This window comes from Agrilus planipennis, unplaced genomic scaffold (assembly GCF_000699045.2).
Source record: "Agrilus planipennis isolate EAB-ADULT unplaced genomic scaffold, Apla_2.0 scaffold2, whole genome shotgun sequence".
NCBI lineage: Eukaryota > Metazoa > Arthropoda > Insecta > Coleoptera > Buprestidae > Agrilus > Agrilus planipennis.
In genome coordinates this window covers 2,673,162-2,680,942 of record NW_020442464.1, presented here as the reverse complement: position 1 = coordinate 2,680,942, position 7,781 = coordinate 2,673,162, and the positions used below count along the sequence as shown (strand labels likewise).

General features: G+C 34.5%; 1 long non-coding RNA gene across 1 annotated transcript in view; it reads right to left on the bottom strand.

The window, feature by feature from the left end:
* Positions 1 to 7,781, bottom strand: part of LOC108741680 — a 75,289-nt gene that overhangs the window by 6,680 nt on the left and 60,828 nt on the right. The window lies entirely within an intron of this gene.

Here is a 7,781-nt window from a genome sequence, read left to right as displayed (position 1 = left end):
GAATCCAGAAATAAATTGACAGTGATAGAAGTGAAATAAATAGCGCAGTGAATAGTGTTGCGGTATTGTAGAAACAATTAAATTTTGGTCTCATTCTTCTTAAAAACGCAAGACCAAGATGAAGACTATCTGCAACGGTACGATCATAAGTGAGACAAAGTATGCAGGTAGTTGGACTTTAGCTGGATTAAGACCAACTGAGACCAAGTAAGAAATTAAGAGACTTCTGGTATTTTAACAGTGAGTTTTTTAAAACAACATGATGAATGACAAAAAATTGTTTTAAACTTAATCATTTACTTCACATTAAGTTCTTTATAATCGAAAATCGAAAACAAAGACCAAAAATAAGACCAAAATGACCTGCAATATTGTACAGAACTCTATACAGTGGTATCACACTGTGTATATCAAATTTTAACAATCTTTTTGTATGTCTAATAATTATTTAACTAAAGTTGTGTGCAGAAAATTTCTTAAAGTTCAATTGTTGATGGAAAATAAAGGTAATAGAAACGTTCCTTTAGCGTGAAGTGCCGATATATATTTATTTTAAAATTGGCTTCTGTTGACGCAAATAATTGGAAAAAGTAAATACGGAGTTTCAATACAACGTTTGATCTCTACGTAAATATTTTGTCTGGAAATACGGTGGCACCTGCCATCCAACTGAAACCTTTCCGCTTTTTACTTCATCGATAACCAGTAATTGCAATAATTATAACTCTAGATTCTACATTTTCCTTTACATACAAATCTCCTCTAGATTATACATTTTCCCACATACAAGTTTGAATTATTAATCATATTCGTGACTAGTTTCGAAGATTATATAGGTACTTATTTATAGTTGTATGTTTGGTATTTTACAAAAAAAAAAATAAAAATGTCACTTGGTTCGATAGTCACGTCTTGTTTCAAACAAAACTCTACGTGAAATTTGCAGTTTAGTCTTTCATTTACGGTATAGAAATATGAACTTCATTTTTAAAAATTCACAAAAAGGGCATATTCCCCATGGTTCTAATCAGGAACTTAGCACCAACACTCTTTTACGGTATACCCTTCTTAAGTGGAATTGACTCTAATATCTAATACCTTACTTGAACCATCTTACAGCATGCCCTATTAAGACATTTGCCCTGATGTGAATACATGTGATTACCCTACTTCAACCTTTTTGTGGTATGTCCTATTAAGGCTAATGTGACCCTGATTTAATGCCCTACTTCAACCTTTTCATGATATGCACTAGTAAGACTGACGTCGCCTTGATGTGAATACCCTACTTCAATCCTTTCATGGTAAATCCTATTAACACTGTTGTGGAACTGTTGTGAATACCCTATTTGAACCCTTTCATGATATGCCCTATTTAGCCCGATCTGGTCGAATGAAAGAGTTGCTTATGTGCCGCTGAAGGCGTAAAAGTAGATACTACCCAAATCAGGTAATATCACAAGGGGCAAATGATACTATAACCTAATAAGGTCAACACGGACTATTCTGTCTGCTCGACTGGATCCAAGTATTCTAAGGCGTTACATTTCTGATCCGGATCCAATCAAAATTAACTTGTCAGGGGCCTATTTGAAATCAGGTACAATAAGTCCGGACTGTGGAAAAGCCTAACAAAAGCCCATTTGGGTATTTTTGATGTCAGACATTTCCTGAGGATATGAGACTACTTTGTAGTAGACGCCTTTTCTCTCCCAGTGTAACAGTTTAATTTTTATGGGAATGCGACAGTTCTAAGTTACCTTAAAACTGTTCCAAAGTACGGTTTTAATTAGGCGCATCGTTATTTAAATCGCTTTTCATAATGGTAAGTGCAAAGTTTGGACCCGAGCCAAACACCTGCTACAGCAAATTAGTTGTAGTTAGTTATGTTTGTTTGAAAAATTATTGAAAATGTTGCTGCGACTTCCAAATACTTGTAGCTGATCGCGACCGAAGTAATTTTATTCGTTTACGTATACATTTCGAATGTGGTTTATATTTAACCGTATGCAACTTGCGGGGCCGTGACCGTTTTGAATTTATTCATTTGGAGTGAACAGAACACCTGATCAAAACAGTTTTAAGCATAAATCAGGTTTTGTTTACAAAGGAATCGCTTTCCAGGTCGATCAACCACCTAAATGTAAGGAAAACTAAACAGTTTTTCTTCATTTTATTTTAATCGTTTAATGTTTCTCATCATCATAAGGTCGTCAGTCCTAAGACTGGTTGGACACGCACCTCCACTCTTTCCTATCCTGAGCTAATCTTAACATTTCTCCAAAACTAGATCAACCCACATCCTTAACTATTTGCGAAGAGTAATCTAATCTAGGTCTACCTCTACCCCTCCTAACTCCAATTTCTGCCTCTAATATGTATCTGACTAGACCTTCATGCCTGAGAAGGTGTCCTAATATTATTGACTTCCATAGAGTCCTCTGTTCTGTTTGTTATCGTGCGTATGCATTTAAAAAACGTAACACTCACGAAGCGACCGTCGTCCCTTCTTTCATAACATAACATAACTGTAAATAGCACGTGGACCCTCATAACTTCTATAAACAATTTCCTGTTTCGTAGTTTTACTATTTAATTTTAGCTTTGGGGTAAATATTTGACCAGGAGTTGTAAATTACATTCCTTGAATTCTCGTATTGTTATCTCGGTTCTTTCAAGCAAAACTAGTTTTCAGTGTCTAAATGAGCTGTTCACGTAGATAATTCGAGAGAGACGCAGGAGTGAACATACCTCATTAATTAGCACGACTCATTTACGTATATGTATACATATAGAAGACCTCAAATCCCTTAAATATTTTGTTAAATTAGAGATTTCGGAATTGAGTACGAATTACTTTTGCACAATAATTCATCAATTTTTAATCTCTGCTTACCTCCATATTATAGGACAATAATGCGTGGCCTAGTCCCCCTTTTTACTTTCTTCCTGAAGCTAGTATATGACCCTCTATCAGTCTATCATATCCCTGTTCCAAAAGTGCGATTTTTCCTGATATTACCATCGATTAAGCATAATTTCACAGGTAAGAAACTATTTATAAGATAAACTTTGTAACAGAGCCTCCTCCCGAGCTGAAGATCGCCCCCCCCCCACGTAAAAGGACCATAAGCGCGCACCTGGACTCCCCCTCCCCCCAATTATCTTCATATAATTTATTGAATGCTTACCCCTTTGTCTAATTTGGGAAGATTTTCAGACACATTTACAACGGAATACCTTAATTGCAAGGATTCAGTAAGGAATTATAGTCTTCCAGAAGTTCTTTAACTTGAAAAAAGGAATTTACTGAAATATAATTCCTAATTTGAAACGCAATATACGTTTTTCAATCATAAAATTAAGTTTTATTACTTGTAATGTTCGTGCCTATTAACTTCTGTGAGGCTCAGACAAGCCAGTAGATACACAAATAAACACAAACATATGCATCGGTACGTACACACGTAATTTTCATCTCGTAAGCGACAAGCACTGGTGTATTTACTTATTTAATGGGTTTAATATTCATCACGATTAGTATGCCACCCACTACTACATTTGAAACAATAAAACAATATATAGGTATGCATTTACAACATTTCACAAAAGAATCCAATATTTAAACCACATTCCGAAGTAAACGGCATAAGGGGTGGAACGCCGATGTTTTTAATTAAACATTCATTACAAATATGAATGAGAGAACATTAAGGCATGTGTGCTATACATAGATAATTGTACAAAGGCAGGGGAAAAGGAGAATAAAATTTAAAAGGATTAGAAAGGATTGTTAAATCCGCTGCAAAAATAAATAAGAAAATGAAAATAGGAAACACAAGAAAGAAAAATATCCCTACGAAAATAACAAAATAAAGAAAAGCGAAGAAAATTGCTAAGTCTAGTAATAAATCTGTTCTACGAAGTAAATTTGATATCGGAGTTTATTACTGAAAGTTACTTAATGTAGAATTGTTTTGTAATGCAGGTAAACATAAAAGCCAAAAATAAATAAATAAAAGCTGTACTAATATTTTAGTAAAGCAAAATGAATTACGGAAATCAATCCTAATATTATAAAATACGAATGTTAATTATTTTTTTGTTTGTTTATTACCACTTCACGCTATAACTACTCAAGCGATCATCATGAAATTTTTTATACACACCGCTAGGGGTACAGCAAAGGACATAGGTTACTTTTTATCCAGAAAAAAATTACTTTACTTTTTTGGAGTGTTAGAAAATTTAATTTTTTGTAGTCATCGATGATCTATTCCTTTTATTTTATACTTTCTTGTTCATCGATTTCAGACTCAAGTGAGTTCTTATGTTTTGGGAGGTAGATAGTTTCTCAAATGTTATCAAGGTACCTGCCGCATTTGTCGTATGCATAAAATATTTATTTTTCAGAATGTTGTTCGTCCAATCGTCTGGTTTATTGACGTTGAAACGTTTGGACCGGTGATACAAAACACTGAAGAACGCATCATTGGATTTCATTCTTTGTAAATGTTCTACCGCTCCATTTACAGGGAAGGTTACCGTGAAATGTGCGTATTTGGGTCCAGTTCACATACTCTTACAAGAAAGACATGCATGCACCGCATAATATACACGTATGTGTGTAGTGTACCTACAGAGAGAGATATACCAGCAGCAAGTCTCGGGCTCTCGGGGAGCGATATTTGGCAATGGCGCAGGCGCATTTAGCGTGCGACTTTTTCACCGAACTCTGTCCCACGGTCAGCTGTTTGTCGACTTGTAGATCTCCTCCTCGACGACGTTGGTTGCCCCTCTTGGCGAATTATATTCTCCTTTCCTTCCTGTTCTGTCTGCGCCACGTTCACTAACAGTGCAACATCGTTGTTTCGCGCAAACATCAAGCTACCACGTTAGCAGGTTCCTCCTGCAGGACCAGTATTTACACTCGCAATAAATAACATTCAGAAACTATTATGCATTAAACAATTGACTACTTATGACTAGTTCGAAATCTTATGAGCTTTCACATTCCTTATCGCATTCATATTGATCAATTAGGAAAACATTGACTCTGATGTTGACCATGTGCCTTGAATATACAACCAATGATGAAGCTCAAGAAGAACTATAAAATTGAGGTGTAAATCATGAAACTAACGGAGATTTTCAACTACCTCTACATTCGAGGATAAACAACACCCTATGGGCAATGACAGACTAAGTAACACTAACCATAAGGATTTTTACGAAATCCTGGTCAAAAGTCCAAATTGATTGGTTCTGCTATGTTTTCTTACATACTTTACTGTAACTTCATCATTTATCGAGCATTTTCAGTAGCCATCGTTTTAGTCGCACAGTTTGCCATCAAACTAACCAAAGTTGGGACAGTAAAATGACAATATAATACAAAAATATTGCCAGCCACAACACATCTCCAGGCATACCACAAGGTCTTAATGTCTGGCATCTATCAATATTACAAATTTTCTATTTCTTCCATAAAATTTCGGTATAAGGATGTTGGAGTAAAGAATCCTAACTTGAATTCACTGAATGAGTTGTTCGTTGACGATTCAAATTGCTATGGATGCTTATGTAGGTCTCTTTCGATTCCAACGGCCAGAAAGACATTAGTGTAAATGCATATGCGTCTTGGAGGAGACAGACGTCTTTACTTGAAACTACTCTTCCCCTTTCATGCGTATACTACGGTTCATTCACAGTTATATTATTCAAATATTGCTAGTTCATAAAAAAATATTTTGGAAAACGTAAAGAAATTGTACTTATTTTTGAAACAAATGGCACCTACCGAAACACTTAATCTCTTAGTTTCAATAAATCATTAAAAATGTTCATCAAAATGCATAAAAAACAATTGTTAACAAAATGTAACCCCCTGCGAACGTGAATTTGTGTAGTAAGTAATTTCTTTCATTAGAAATGTACTAATTGTAAAGTTTGTCGTGTAATTTGAAGTGCTGCTCTTTTAACGAAGGAAAGTACTTTCAAATGGGCTGGTGTTCGTTCATCGAAACCTCGTTCAATGTCTGTGGAATGTCGAACGGTGCATAGACATTTCATTTCATGCAAGTAATCGATTCAAAATCGATTTCTGAGTGAAAATATTTGCCAAGTTAAGAATTCTTGCCGGCAATTAAATAAGCAAGAAACGGATCTCTGCGAGTACTGGTGAAAAACGTCTAATAACAAGTAACAAATTAGTATAAGGTATAGATACATGTTGTTTTTTTTTTTATGAAACTCCGATTCCTTCAATTTTTCAATTATTCCACATTAACTTCTGATTACTTTCTATTATTTTTGATGATGTATTCAAGTCTTCTAATAAGAAATGAGAGCCAATGGAAAAAGTTAGCCAAAAACCATTCGATTAGACATGGAATTTAAGATTAAACTGTTTTCCCATGCTATTACTACATTATACTACCTACTGATCAGCTACCAGATCATATTATTGCGTAAAAAGTAGTTATGGTAAATAGAAAAGTGCTAAACGTGTAACAGAGATATTGCCTTCACAAAAATACTATTTATATTCATAAATCGGTATGGAGCACCCTTTGTCTAATTTGGGAAGATTTTCAGACACATTTACAACGGAATACCTTAATTGCAAGGATTCAGTAAGGAATTATAGTCTTCCAGAAGTTCNAAGCAACGGACTATGCAACGTGAGATAAATTGTAAATATCGCTTTAATATTTAGGTAAATTTTCCTTTTTCATTTTCTCCGTGAGTAGAGAGTAAATATGCCCCAAACAACTATGAAACTCATAGAAATTTAGGATTAAATACTGATCAAAAGTTCTGCAAAGTCTGCCTGCCAATGATCCAGAGGTTCATCTATTTTACCACTTATCATGTAAATTCACAAAAAAAATCGTCTGTGTGAATTTCGATATTTTCGGACACCAACTCTACACAGAACAATCGTAATAATAAAGCAATTAACATTTTTTTCAAAATTCGATGCTCTTTAAAGAGGATTTATCCAGAAACTTATTGGTCCCACTCTCTATAGTTAACAGTATTTCATACAGAGGGTTGCAAAAATATTTATAGTCGTCCTAAAAAGAATTCAACTCATGAACTGCGTTTAAACGCTTCAATATGCTACACTACAATAATGCATGACTCTCCTTCATAAACAACTAAATGAGCTTTCCCTTTAACTCACGATATTATTTTTAGTAAAAGATAATGTTATTTATAAACTAGTTACGGGGAAAAAGGATACTCAATAACGGAATTGCTCAGAGGTTGTACTAAATGCTATTGCAACAAATTATTACTGTTGTCAGATAATAATTACCACACAAAATAGTAATTTACAATATAAATATTTATTTCATAGTTACAAGGTTTCAAGGAAATATATTAATAGGCCCACGCAAGGTATTGGAGAAGCTTAGTCCTGGAAGCAAAGGACCTTTAATAAGCTCAAGGACAATCCTTATCCTACTATAACGAAACTCAAACTGAACAAGCTTTTAAGTAATGTGTCCAAGTTACAGGGAGCTTTCCCGAGAGTTTAGTTCATTTTCACACTTTTCAACAATTTTCACGATGACCATTGGAAATTTGGAAATAATACAGTGTAAACTCTTTATAACGTCACTCGATTTAACGACAAACTCTTTAAAACGTCGAAATTGCTTGACTTTGGTTGGTTTACATTGTTTTCTATACAATATTACACTCTATATAGCGTCACGCTCACTCTATTTAACGACAACAATGCGGCATTATAAATCATTGAGCAGTACTTT